Source organism: Daucus carota, chromosome 9 (assembly GCF_001625215.2).
Source record: "Daucus carota subsp. sativus chromosome 9, DH1 v3.0, whole genome shotgun sequence".
Classification (NCBI taxonomy): Eukaryota; Viridiplantae; Streptophyta; class Magnoliopsida; order Apiales; family Apiaceae; genus Daucus; species Daucus carota.
The window spans coordinates 12221609-12235308 of record NC_030389.2 but is presented as its reverse complement, the minus strand read 5'-3'; the positions used below and the strand labels follow the sequence as shown (position 1 = coordinate 12235308).

Genomic DNA, 13700 nt, shown 5'->3' with positions numbered 1-13700 from the left:
CTCAAGGGAGACTCAAGCTCACAATGTTATGGCTCTGTTGGACCTACGGACCTCTATGATGAGGTTCTTCAATGCAACTCGGAAGCATTCGAGTCTGATGTGCTAGATAAACAAAGTCGGGTTAGTCAAATGGAATGTATAGGGATTATATTCTTCCACGTCGGTATATATCCTATGACCATAGATGTTAGGTTTTTCTGGAATCGATATACCCTATTATTATGTTTTATTATGTTAAGTTACTCATTTTTTGTTTTTTTATACAAAGAGGTCTCCATATAGATTGTCATAGTATTCATAGTTTGTATTGTTCTTTTCTCTTGGCAGCCTTCTTCCTATTTTAGACTTTTTCTCTCTCTATAAGTGTATGTAAATTTCTCTATTTTTCTCTCCCTTTATAACCCATTTTTTTCTTTAAAAAAAAATGAAATGATTTCTTTGTCAACACAAACTGAATCTGTTTTGCTAGTTTTTCAAGAGGTGGCTTAAATGTAAGATGACTAGTTCAGCAACTAGCCAAGGATGTCAAAGGCCAGTTGTGGTATGGCCTAAAATTAAAGTTTAATGTATGTTGACAGGTTTTATTAGACCCTTAATCGCCTCATACTATTCTAGACCCTTAATAAGGTTTTATTAGACCCTTAACCTCCATATAAAATTTCTATGGACACAACCACAAGATATGAATATATAAGAATGTTGTTATATATTATATGCATGTGTAGCCAGCATAGATAAAATTCATTCAGCTGCTTCATTGCATGCAATACTTATCTGAAATTTTGATCTGTCATATTTGGAATAAATGAAATATGTACTTTATTTTCTGCATTGGATTAATGATAAGCGTGCAAATTATCTTAATATTGGATTTTTATTAAATAAATATTAATATTTTATTGTAGGATGCAAGGAATTCTAATTAGGATTGGAGTTAAAATGGTCAGGATTGGAGATTAATTCGAATAAAACTCGGATTTTAAAGCTAGCTGCACAACATTCACTGTTTTGGCCATATCTGGAGTTCTAGAAGTCCAAATCAGGTGATTTAACAGTCCACGCGAAGCTTAGAACAAGGCCTATAATTCAGAAGTGGTCTTGAAATTTTATACCAGCCGTATCAGCCTAGAATCACAGTCCAAAATACATCTAAGAATTTTCTCTTTTGGAATTCTATTCTGATTCAGAAATCCCCTTGTATTTTCATTAATTTATTAAAAATACTTTTAATAGAGATATTAGGGTTTAGTATTTAGACCTAATTAGAGAGACACAGTACGAGATAGAGAAGGGAGGCACAAGCATAGTGAGAAAGAAGAAGCGAGACAGAAGAGATTTCACCAATTGAAGATACATTCAGTGGATTTGTTTCTTTATCTTTTTGTTTAGAATTCTCTCCTTAACTTTTGTTATCATGAACATGTGTTTCTTATTCTTGGTTAATTTTGAGATTTTGAGCATGAACTAATTGTATAAAGCTGGGAATTTTATGGAACCCTAGCATGAGGATTTTGGTGTTTTGTTAAAGAATATTGTATGCAATTTCGTGGTAAACTCATTCAAGTGCTTTTCATGTCAATACTTGATATTGTCTGATCAACTCTAGTGGGTTTTTGAGTTAATTATAACACTGAGAGGGTTATGATTAATTGACACAAAACTTGAATGGTGCATGATTATATCTTTTGATTATAATTTAGTTACGGTATATACATATATTGTGACCATGCATAGCTTTGTGAATTGATGCTTAATTGGATTCCGAATATTAAATTGGCATAGACATATGTTACTTTATTTGTAGGAATTATACCATAGTGATTTCGAGAGAAGCCTATGACCATTATATTCTAACTAGTAAATTGTGATTTGCTGCTGTATTTCGCAACTCTTCTACCGATATTCTTGGTTTAGGGGGAAGTAATTATCCCGACTTATCTTCTCATATATGAATTTATTAATCTCTTTAGTATAATTTTAGTTAGTTGAATTAGTTTTAATATAAAAACCATCAACAATTTATTGTGTTCGGTAATCTGACTGTTAGAAATTATTTGTGATTAATATGTTTAAATAGTCCTTAGGAACGATATCTGGTATTTATTACGATATTACTTGTTTGCGATTGTGCACACTTGCACATTAGTATTTTACGCAACAAGTTTTTGGCGCCGCTGTAATTACGAATTTGATATTTTTACAGTTTCGATTTTGTTACTTCTATCCTAATGGGAGTAATGTTTTGTGTTCATCAGGTCTCTTTGTGCATGAGCGAAAGACACCAGTGGTATTTGGCTTTGATCCTGAAATTGAGCGAACATTCAATAAAAGAGAAGAAAAGCACAACTCAAGATCAAACAAACACAAGTAGCTATGGTCGACAACGTTAACAATGGAACTATTTCTCCTGGTCCGGGGGGTGCCTTTATTGTGGATGATAAAGATCGTGCAATTCAGCAATGTGCGGCACCCGTTTCGAAGAATTAAATTTGGGGATCATAAGACCCAATATTCAAGCAACACAGTTTGAGTTGAAGCTAGTCATGTTCCAAATGCTTCAGAGTATTGGTCAATTCAGTGGGATACCTACCGAGGATCCCCACCTTCATCTCCGTCTATTCATGGAGATCAGTGATTCTTTCAAATTTCAAGGAAAACTGAAGATACTTTGCGCTTGAAATTATTCCTTTATTCCGTGCGAGACAAAGCTGGAACATGGCTAAATTCTTGACAGGCAAGATCAGTCACATGGAATGATTTGACAGAAAATTTCTTGAGCAAGTATTTTCCTCCCAATATAAATGTAAAGCTCCGAAATAAGATCAATTCTTTTCAATAGCAGGATGATGAATCTTTGTATGATGCATGGGAGAGATTTAAGGAATTACTCAGAAAATGTCCTCATCATGGTATTCTTCATTATATTCAGATGGAGACTTTTTATAACGGTCTCGATGCTCAAACAAAGATGGTGGAGGATGCATCAACAAATGGGGCTCTTTTCTCTAAGTCTTATAATCAGGCTTATGAAATTCTTGAGACAATTGCTACCAACAACTATCAGTGGTCATCTTCTAGAGCTCAAACAGGGAAAAAGGTAGCTGGAATCTATGATGTGGACTCTATAAATTCGATGAAGGCTCAACTAGCATCTATGGAGCATTGCTCAAGAATCTGAGCATGGGCAGTAATGATTCTAAGCAGCAATCCCTTAGTTCACAAATTAATCAAAGCAAGAATGTTTCTTGTGTATTTTGCGGTGAGGCTCATACTTCTGATAGCTGGAATCTATGATGTGGACTCTATAAATTCGATGAAGGCTCAACTAGCATTTATGGAGCATTGCTCAAGAATCTGAGCATGGGCAGTAATGATTCTAAGCAGCAATCCCTTAGTTCACAGATTAATCAAAGCAAGAATGTTTCTTGTGTATTTTGCGGTGAGGCTCATACTTCTGATAGTTGTCCTTCAAATCCAGAATTTGTCTTTTACATGGGAAATCAAAATAAGGGTGGCCTTTACTCGAATACTTAAACCTATCTTAGTTTCGAATATAGTGAATCAATGGGTTGAGTTTTTTTGCTAGCATCCTGGCGAGACTGCATTATTGATGTTTTCATATTTTTTTGGCTTGTAAGAATATTAAAATATGAGGTGATTTTTTTTTAATATTTTACAATGATTCGGATTATGGGCACATATATTTTTTATTAAAAAAATATTTTTTTGTCCTCTTATTTCGCGAATAAATGAGTTGAAACATAATATTGCCAAAGTGATATTTATGTGTAGATTTATTTATTTTGAAATATTGAGATGTGTGTATTTGTTATTTATGCGTTAAAATGATCGGCCTAAAGGTAGATTTTTTAATGGCCGAATAATAAATATGCGTGCGGAAATAAATTTGTAATAATTATCAATTTTCATGCATGTGAGTAAATATACTGGCCCAAAGGAAGGTTATTACTTGACCAAATTTATTATTAATATTTGATTTCTGCGTGGAGAGTACCACTTGCAAGTTGATATTTCTGTCCAAAGACTAAATATTAATATGGTGTTAGGTATCTTGTCAATATGGGCCCACATACAAACTATAGTAACTAAAATTCTATGTTTTATGTGCCTCATTATTTTTTAATTCAATTGTATGCATATGACATGAATTTCTATTATGTGATCTTATGTTTTATTTTTTTGTTCCCTCTCTCCTAGTTGCCGCATCTGCTGCTAATATAACTGCCAACATGAACTTCATTCCCGTGCTTAACGGCACAAACTTTAAGAGTTGGAAAGAGAACGTTCTACTAGTTCTCGGCTGCATGGATTTGGACTATGCTATAAGGAAAGAACGACCTACTTTTCTTACGGATGAAAGTTCTACTACTGATAAATTGAACTTTGAGAAGTAGGAGCGTTCAAATCGCTTAAGTCTTTTTTTTTGATGGAAATGCACTTGCCCGTAATGAGATACACCAATACTCCGAAGAGTTTCCTTCGTTCAAAAAGCTTATTATCTAACCGAAAGACATGAAAATGTCTCCGGAAGTTTAGACAATAACACCTAATGTCCAATAAGAAAAACGTCCCAACTTGTAAGAACACGCTACCTGAAACAAATACAATCCAATTAATAACAAGAAAATAATAATAAAAAATTTAAATATTAAAATCGGTATAGTTCTCAAAAGAAGATATACCAAAAATAATTTATCAAAAAAGAAGATAAATAAAAGAAAATAGAAAAAAGTATATCTAACCATAGGGAGACCCTTTGGCTAGATATAAAACAAGCTAAACAATTACTAAGAATATATAATTAATAATATAAGTAATATAATATAAAACATCTTCAAGATAATATATAAAATTTTAAGAAACAAATTACATATAATAAACAAGCCAACAAAATGGCACTAAATTGCCTTATACAAGGCCAAAAATATATGCCATCAATCATGGCTGTCACACCCCAAACCAACACACACACTCGAATTGATATAATATGAACAAGAGACAGATAAATAATAAATCCGGAAATTAGGATTACATAATTTATATCCCAAAAGGATAACATTTAGTTAATTACAAATCCAAAAAGGTGAAATAAAGTCCCAAAAGATCTTATAAGTTCAGAGTGTGGACCAGCCCATCTAACTAGTACAATATAATAGCGAAAGCCGCTTATATCATATATACTACCTTCGCCCTTAAACAATTTTCTGCATAGCCAGTGGTCGATTTACGTGCTGTTTGCTTTGTGCGTACCATATTTGCTAGCTGTAAAAGGGGTTAAATACGAGAACATGAGCAAAACGCTCAGCAAGTACTAACAGTTCTAAACACATGGCATCATAATAATATCAAAGGTGTCCGAAACAAATTCAAGGATAATTGAATAAGCATTCATGATAATATGATGAATAGGCATGGCAAAACACATGGATAATATGGTATAGAAATCATGGCATCATGGCAATATGGCAACATGTTATAATCATATCATCATCAAATTTCATTTTAGGACGCTACGGATTACAGCCGGTGATCAGCCGCGAAGTAATCCCGAACCGCGCTGGGTTCTCAAATATAATGGGATCCCTAGGCTATATGTGAGCCTAATAAAATGTGAAGAGGACTTGCGTCTAGTCCAAATCACTAAAGAAAACATTTTATAATTCATTTTGATTTATAACATGGATGCCGGAAAAAGGTTTATATCATTGTTATTGAAATATGGCAAAAGGGTTCAAGTTCACTAATAATGTGTCAACGCATATTGGACTTAAGGGGATAAGTTCCAAAGTCAAAAGAAAGTCAATTCTATCAAGTGTTATTCGGTATTTATGAAGGTGTACGTGTCATGATCTTATTGGAGGTTTTATTAGGAAATCTATCGTTTTGTGGTTTAAGGGTAAGGGAATATGTGGAAAGAAAGGTACTAATATGATCGGGAATTTATGTCAAGGTATTTGCGAACATAATAGGTATGGTGATTATTGCAACAAAATACTCGCGAGGATTTATGAGTCACGGGTGCACATATATTTGCAACAATTATAAGGTTAAGGATGTAGTAACTTGCCTTTGCAAGATTCTGAGATTATTCAATCTTGATGGTACGAGCTTTTCCTTTCGCCTCGGAACCTACACATTATATTAACCTCGTCACTAAAGGGCACTTTAAGTCTAATTTATATTACACGCGCCTATTCTCTAGTTACGTAACCTAATACTCTATTATTAGCTAACTATCGCTATAAGAGTCATTGCACGTATTTAATTATAGGTATACATGCTCATTTATACATATAAAGATAATTAACGTAATCATGTAATCACATACTCCACATAGTCACATAATGACATGGCATGATTTATTAACTATATATATTATATACTATATACTTAAACTCCTAAACACATAAGCAAGTAGCACATAAAGGCTTATTTCTAAACTTCTAAACTCCCCATACTGACCTTATCTTAATCCTAAAAGTGCTTGCAAAAACTCAGCCCTTATACCCTTGACAATCATGCAAGAGTTGCACTTACAACTCTCCAATGACTCTCTAAGGCTGCTCTCGGTTACTTAGTGAAAATAAGATGCTCTAACTAGGGCCTTCACTCTAATTTACTTTTAATAGGTTGCTAAGACTCTAAACTTACTTGTGCAATTGATACAATACAAAGGCCTCACACAAATTGGTTTAAAAAGTTAAAAGGGCACAGTGAGGTTCTCTGTTGTAACCTCTCTGCACTACCTGCATCCTAACTGAGATAACTTAATGTGTACTAAGTGCATTCCTACCAAATCAATTCCCATGGATTCCCAACTCTTAAGGCTATCTCTCAGACTTGGTTTCACTCCAAGGCCCCATCTGAAACTTCCCAGGTTATTACTCAAAGTTGACACTGCTGAAAACTACCCTGTTTCCCAACTGCCTTGTGTTTACTGATTTAAAACTCTGTTTTCTCACTAGGTTTTGGGTTCTAATGGTTTGTTAGGCTTCCTAAGGGTTCACTAAACTCAGTTAAGCCAAGGCCCCATGAAGGCCTCACTCATGACAAGGTGAAAATCTCACAAGAACACAGGTTGCTCAATTCTGCCCTGTTTTGGGGTATCTACTGTTTTGAGTGTGTATACCTACCTAAATGCAGGGGCTTTGGTGATTTAAGCCTACTGGAATCATACCAAAACTCACTCCCAACTCCTGGACACTTGGGACAAGTAAAACCCAACCAAATTAACACCAGAACTCCTAGTTTCTATGTGCAAAAATCTGTCCAGTGCTAGTGTGTGCCTCCTTCCACCTTATCACCCATCTTAACACCATTCAACAACAACCAAGCCAACAACTCTATTCTATAATCTATATACCACTACTGTATAGCCTTATACAAGAAATTACAACACAAATCAAGCCTCAAAAATCACATTACCGAAGCCAAAAATCACAGCAGAGCAGAGCAGATTGGTTTTTAGCATTTCTAAGCATGATTTCGATCTAATACTCCATATAAAATCACATAATACATCAAAACTGAACATGACTAATCTTGGCACATATTATACTAGCATTTTATGGCAAAAACCGAGGCATGCAATGATTAAAAACCAGTTTAAAAAGTGACAAAATCAGCTTACACTTTATACTATGAAAATCATGACATGCACTTATAAACTCTAACTTTCTTGGCAAGATCTTGACATGCAATGTTTAAAACTTTGTAAAACAACCTTGTAGAGACTAAAACTCAAAGAACCCAGCAAGAAACATCTCATTCCATCCATAAAAATCATCCAAATTAATGGACTCCCTTCGGCTCTTTGAGAGTCATTGCCGAGGGCTTGAACCAAGGTTATGGCTTGACAAATGGGGGTGATACACTACCTCAAGACCACTCCTTGTCCAAGTATCTAAGCCACCATGATTTCAACTCTAGATTCACATGAATCAAAGTTGAAAATCTCGGCTTGGTGACATGCAAGAACTCAAACTAACCTTAAATGGAAGCTTGTGACTAGGAGATGATTTTTCTCTCTTGGATGAGTTGCAAAATATGTGTGTATATGAGGTTATGAAGAGAAAATTTTAAGGGTTTGGGAGGGGTTTCTACTCAGCTGAAATGAGAGAGAGAGGGAGGAGAGTTTGGTGGGTTTAATTTGGTGTGTAGTGTAGAGAATGATGAGGTCTTGTGCTTTTGACTAGATTAGAAGTGAGTGGATTTGGGTAGTTACAATTCTATCCTTCTAGTGGCTTTAGGTGAGAATGCATGCAAGGTTTTAGTGGTAATTACAAGAGTCAAATGGTGTGAATAGTCGGTCATGCCCTTGGACTCTATTCTCTACCAAAATGCATGCAAGGGTACTAGTGTAATCTTATAATTATTAAAAGTATGAATAAAATGAATGGATTTTAATAAATAAACTACAATTCCATAAATCATCAAATTAATACTATAAATACTATGAGATTTTACAAGTTTAACAAAATCATGATCAAAAATTTTGGACAAAGATATATTTTTAAAAGCATTTTCAAGTATTACCCTCTAATATATAATCTATGTATAAAAAGAATAATACACGTAATAATTCACAACGAAACGACTTTCCACTACAATTATATATGTATATCATATCACGTAATCGCTCGCATTACAATTTACCACTATTTATGATAATCTCTACTATTATTAAATCGCGTAGCCGCAACTATTAAATTACATCGAATCGTGCAAGATAATTAATCGCGTAGCGAAATCTCTAGCATACGACTATCTATACACGAAATAGAATCTAATTATGCCTTCAAGTCATGTATCAATCTCGATTATTACTAAATCGCGTAACAAGAAATCTTACTCGCGTACAAAATATATCGCGTAGAAATTATATTAGTGATACTTGCAATACCACATAACAAGAGAATATATATATACACTCTTATATAACGATTCCACATATCGACATAATAACCTAGAATATAAGTATCGTGCTTATGAAAAAGTTCAAAATTACCGGTTGTTACAATGGCCACCCATAAATGGTACAAATAAAATTCATTAATCAGCATTAAATATGATTAAAGCATTTAGAGCATATTTATATGCAATTACTAGTTAAACAAAATAACATTCAAAATGTGCAACAATCAAGCGAGTCAACTTCCCTAAAATAAATAAGATTTAAATCATCATTTACTACTATTAAAGCCAATTCAATAAAGTTGACAAGAAACTTACCAATTAAACAAAAAAATCTTAAATCATGCAAGAAAATCATTCAAGAATATTCCTCTTCAAAATCACACTAATTGATAGCAACATCTCATCATCACCGACATTGTACCAACCTAATCTCGTCATTGTCACTTCGCAATAACAATGTACAAACTCTAATCCCTCCAACCTCAGGAACACAATTGCAAGTAAAACTTGTGACACAACATATTATGAACATAATATACAAATAAGTTTGACTACACCTCACCAACTATCTCATCTTCTTGATAAATCTAAAAAGACAAAATAAAGACATAAATCAACACCTACAATAATTGATTATCGAGCATAAAAATAAAATTAATGAGAAAATCTGTATATTTACATCAACACTTTTAAAAACACACAATATTGAATATAGTCAAACACTAGGAAAATAGTCACATAAACATGTAAGTTAAGAATCAGGGAGAGTACACCTTTTGTTTTGAATGTCGAAATCTTTATACGTAAATGAGCCATAGTCGTACGATCAGAGGACGTGTGTATCATGGTCGTTGGAGAAGAAGCATAGAAAAACCCCGAATGAAAATAAAGTACGGCAACTTAAAGATCAGTGACCTGACTCGTTCGAGCGGTAGAGCGGCGATAGACGGAGGTAGAGCTTGGTGGCGGTGATGACGGATGAGTCCTCAAATCGCTTAAGTCTAATGATGGTAAAATGTAGCATTCCTGAAGCATTCAGGGGCCAGTATGTCTGATGACTCCGATGAGGTATCCGTAAAGAATTTCTTTGACAAGCTTGAAAAGCGTTTTGCAAAAAACGAAAAGGCTGAGACAAGTAAGCTCTTGGCTGATCTTGTTTAAGATGAGGTATAAAGCTAAAAAAAATATCCGTTAGTATATTATGGAGATGTCTAACATCGCTTAAGAACTTAAGGCACTTAAGCTTGATATGTCCGATGACTTGCTTATGCATTTGGTCTTTATCTCTTTTCCTGCACAATACGGAAAATTTATTATGAGTTATAACACTGAGAATGATAAATGGACTCTTAATGAGCTCATTTCACATTGTATGCGAGAGGAAGATTGGTTGAAGCGTGACAAGACTGAAAGTGCTCATGTTGCAACTACCTCAAAGGTTAACAACCAAAAGAGGACTAAATATAAAGAGACTGCAGTGGGACGGTCACAGCCTAAGAAACAAAAGACTCGGGATCAAGCAATTTCATGCTTCTTTTGTAAGAAATCGGGGCATGTGAAAATGTCCCAAATACGTCTCTTGGCATGTGAAGAAAGGTAGACTTTTCATCTTTGTTGTTCTGAAGTTAAGTTGACTTCTGAGCCTAGTAATACTTGGTGGATGGATTCTGTTGCTACTACTCACAGAAGTGTTTCTATGCAGGGTTCCATTTGGAGCCGGAAACCAAGTGATGCTGAAAGATTCATCTATGTGGGTGATGGCAATGCAGTTCCAGTTGAAGTCATTGGCACTTTTAGATTATCTTCTGAGACTGGTCAATTTATTGAATTAAAAGAGACTTATGTAGTACCGTCTTTTAGACGGAATTTGGTTCTATTTCTATTTTGGACAAATACGGTTACTCTTGTTCATTTGGAGATAATAAATTTAGTCTATTTCTTAATTCTTCTTTTGTTGCGACTGGTTCTTTGATTGATAATTTATATATGTTGAACAGAATTGCTTCATCTAATGAAACCTTGCATATAACAACAAAAGGTAAAATAAATACAAATTATCAAAGGAGAATTCCGCTATGTTATGGCATAAGCGTTTAGGACATATCTCAAAAGGAAGACTTGAGAGACTTGTGTCACACGGGATTCTTGAACCATTCGATTATACAGACCTTAATGTTTGTATTGAATGTATCAAGGGAGAACAGACAAATAAAAGGAAATTTAGTGCCAATAGGAGTACTGAAGTCTTATAGTTGATACATACTTATATACGTGGTCCATTTCCTAGAGCTTCTTGGAATGGTCAACAGTATGTTATCACTTTTATAGACGACTATTCTCGTTACGGGTACTTATATTTAATTCATGAAAAGTCACAGTCTTTGGGCGTGTTTAAGGTCTTCAAAGCTGAAGTTAATAAATAGCATGGTAAGACAATTAAAGTTGTCAAATCTGACCATAGCGAATATTATGGTCGGTATGATGGATCTAGAGAACAATGTCCTGGACCTTTTACAAATTTCATAGAGGAATGCGGGATCGTCCTAGAGTATACAATGTCAGGGAAACCACACATGAATGGTGTTGCTGAAAGACGAAACAGAACGCTTAAGGATATGGTGATAAGTATGATTAGTCATTCTTCTTTACCCGAATCACTCCGGGGTGATGCACTTAAGACTACAACATATATTTTGAATAGAGTACCTAGCAAAGCAGTGGCTAAGACCCCTTATGAATTATGGGCTAATAATATACTTAGTCAAGCTTTTTCATGTTTGGGGTTGTCCAGCTGAGGCAAGGCCTTATAAGCCGCATGAAAATAAACTGGACTCAAGAACTGTTAATTGCTATTTTGTTGGGTATCCTGAAAAAACAAAGGGTTTCAAGTTTATTGATCCTTGGACAAAGTCCTTTTTCGAAACTGAAAATGCTAGATTTCTTGAGGATGTTGTGTTTGAGGGGGAAGATAAATTTAAGAATGTTTTCTTTGAGGAAGAATCTATTTATTTACCTCATATAGTTCAAGACAAAAATATGGATATTCTACACATTCCTACTCAAAATCAAAATGGTGTTCAAGAAGAACAAACACATCAACCTCAAGAAGAGGAAGCGCCACTAAGGAGATCCACTAGAAAGAGAAAGAGTGCAATTTCAGATGATTATATTGTATTTCTTCAAGAGCATGAGACATAGGGATAATGGAAGGTGGTCCAGTCAACTTCAAACAAGTCAAACAAACTGCAAATTGTGATAAGTGGATTGAAGCCATGAATGATGAGATGAAATCCATGAGAGACAATGACGTTTGGGATCTTGTCAAGTTGGCCGAAGGTGTGAATCCGATTGGTTGTAAATGGATATTTAAAAGCAAAAGGGATTCCAAGGACAACATTGAAAGATATAAGGCGCGTCTAGTCGCAAAGGGATACTCTTTTAGAACAATAATGGCACTTGTGGCTCATTGTGATTTAAAGCTACACCAGATGGATGTTAAGACGGATTTTCTTAATGATAACATTGATGAAAGTATATACATGACACAACCAGAAAATTTTGAGATTGATGATCCAAAGACTATGGTTTGTAAACTGAAACGATCCATCTATGGTACAAAACAATATGTGGAATCGCAAATTTCATCAAACCATTGTCTCATACGGTTTTAACTCAAATGTTGTTGAAATTGCATATATCACAAGTTTAGTGGGAGTAAATTTATATTCCTGGTGCTATATGTCGATGATATACTCTTGGCATGTCACGATATAGGCTTATTGCACGAAACTAAGAGATTTCTGACAATTCATTATGAGATGAAAGATCTTGGTGACGCCTCTTTTATATCAGGAATTAAGATATATCAAGATCACTCTCGAGGTATTCTTGGGTTATCACAAAAGAGCTATACAAGAAGGTGCTTGCTAGGTTCGGCATGAAAGACTGTGCACAAATAATCACTCTCTATGCTTCGGCTATTGGGAGTCTTATGTATGCTCAAGTTTGTACCCGGTCAGATTTGGCATTCATTGTGGGTATGTTAATCAGATATTCAAGTAAACCCGGAATGGATCATTGGATTGCAATCAAGCGGGTTATGAGGTACTTGCAAGGAACAAAAGATTACATGCTCGTTTAATAGAAGTCGGAAAATTTGGAGATCATTGGGTATTCCGATTCTGATCTTGCTGGTTACATGGATACGAGAAAATCTATTTCTGGTTATGTTTTCATGTTAGCTGGTGGAGCTGTATCATGGAAGAGTTCTAAGCAGAAACTCATAACTCAATCTACCATGGAAGCAGAATTTATAACTTGCGATAAGGCAACCAATCATGTTATATGGTCGCGGAATTTTGTCACGGGATTACGAGTTGTTGATGAAATTGAAAGGCCATTGAAAGTTTACTGTGATAATCGAGCAGCTTCTGAGTTCTCAAATAATAATGGAAGCTCCGTAGCTTCTAAACATATAGATATTAAATATCTAGTTGTTATAGAGAGAGTGCAAAATCATATAATGTCTATTGAACATATAGGAATATATTATATGCTAGCAGACCCACTTACTAAAGCTTTGACACCTAAAGTCTTTCATGGGCATACTGCTCAAATGTGTGTTGTCTCATTGGAGGATGTTCAGTTCTAGTGGGAGTTTGTTTTGTACTTATATTCGGTACTTAGTTCATATGTTGACGCTATTGTGACACATTATGTATTTTGAGTTTTCTGCAGAACAAAGTTCATACTTTATTATCTAT

General features: G+C 34.7%; 1 non-coding gene across 1 annotated transcript; it reads right to left on the bottom strand.

The window, feature by feature from the left end:
• Positions 1-2806: 2806 nt before the first annotated feature.
• LOC135149858 (small nucleolar RNA R71) lies at positions 2807-2913 on the bottom strand. The gene has a single exon (XR_010288063.1). It is a non-coding gene; the product is annotated as a small nucleolar RNA R71 (small nucleolar RNA).
• Between the last annotated feature and the right edge of the window lie 10787 nt (positions 2914-13700).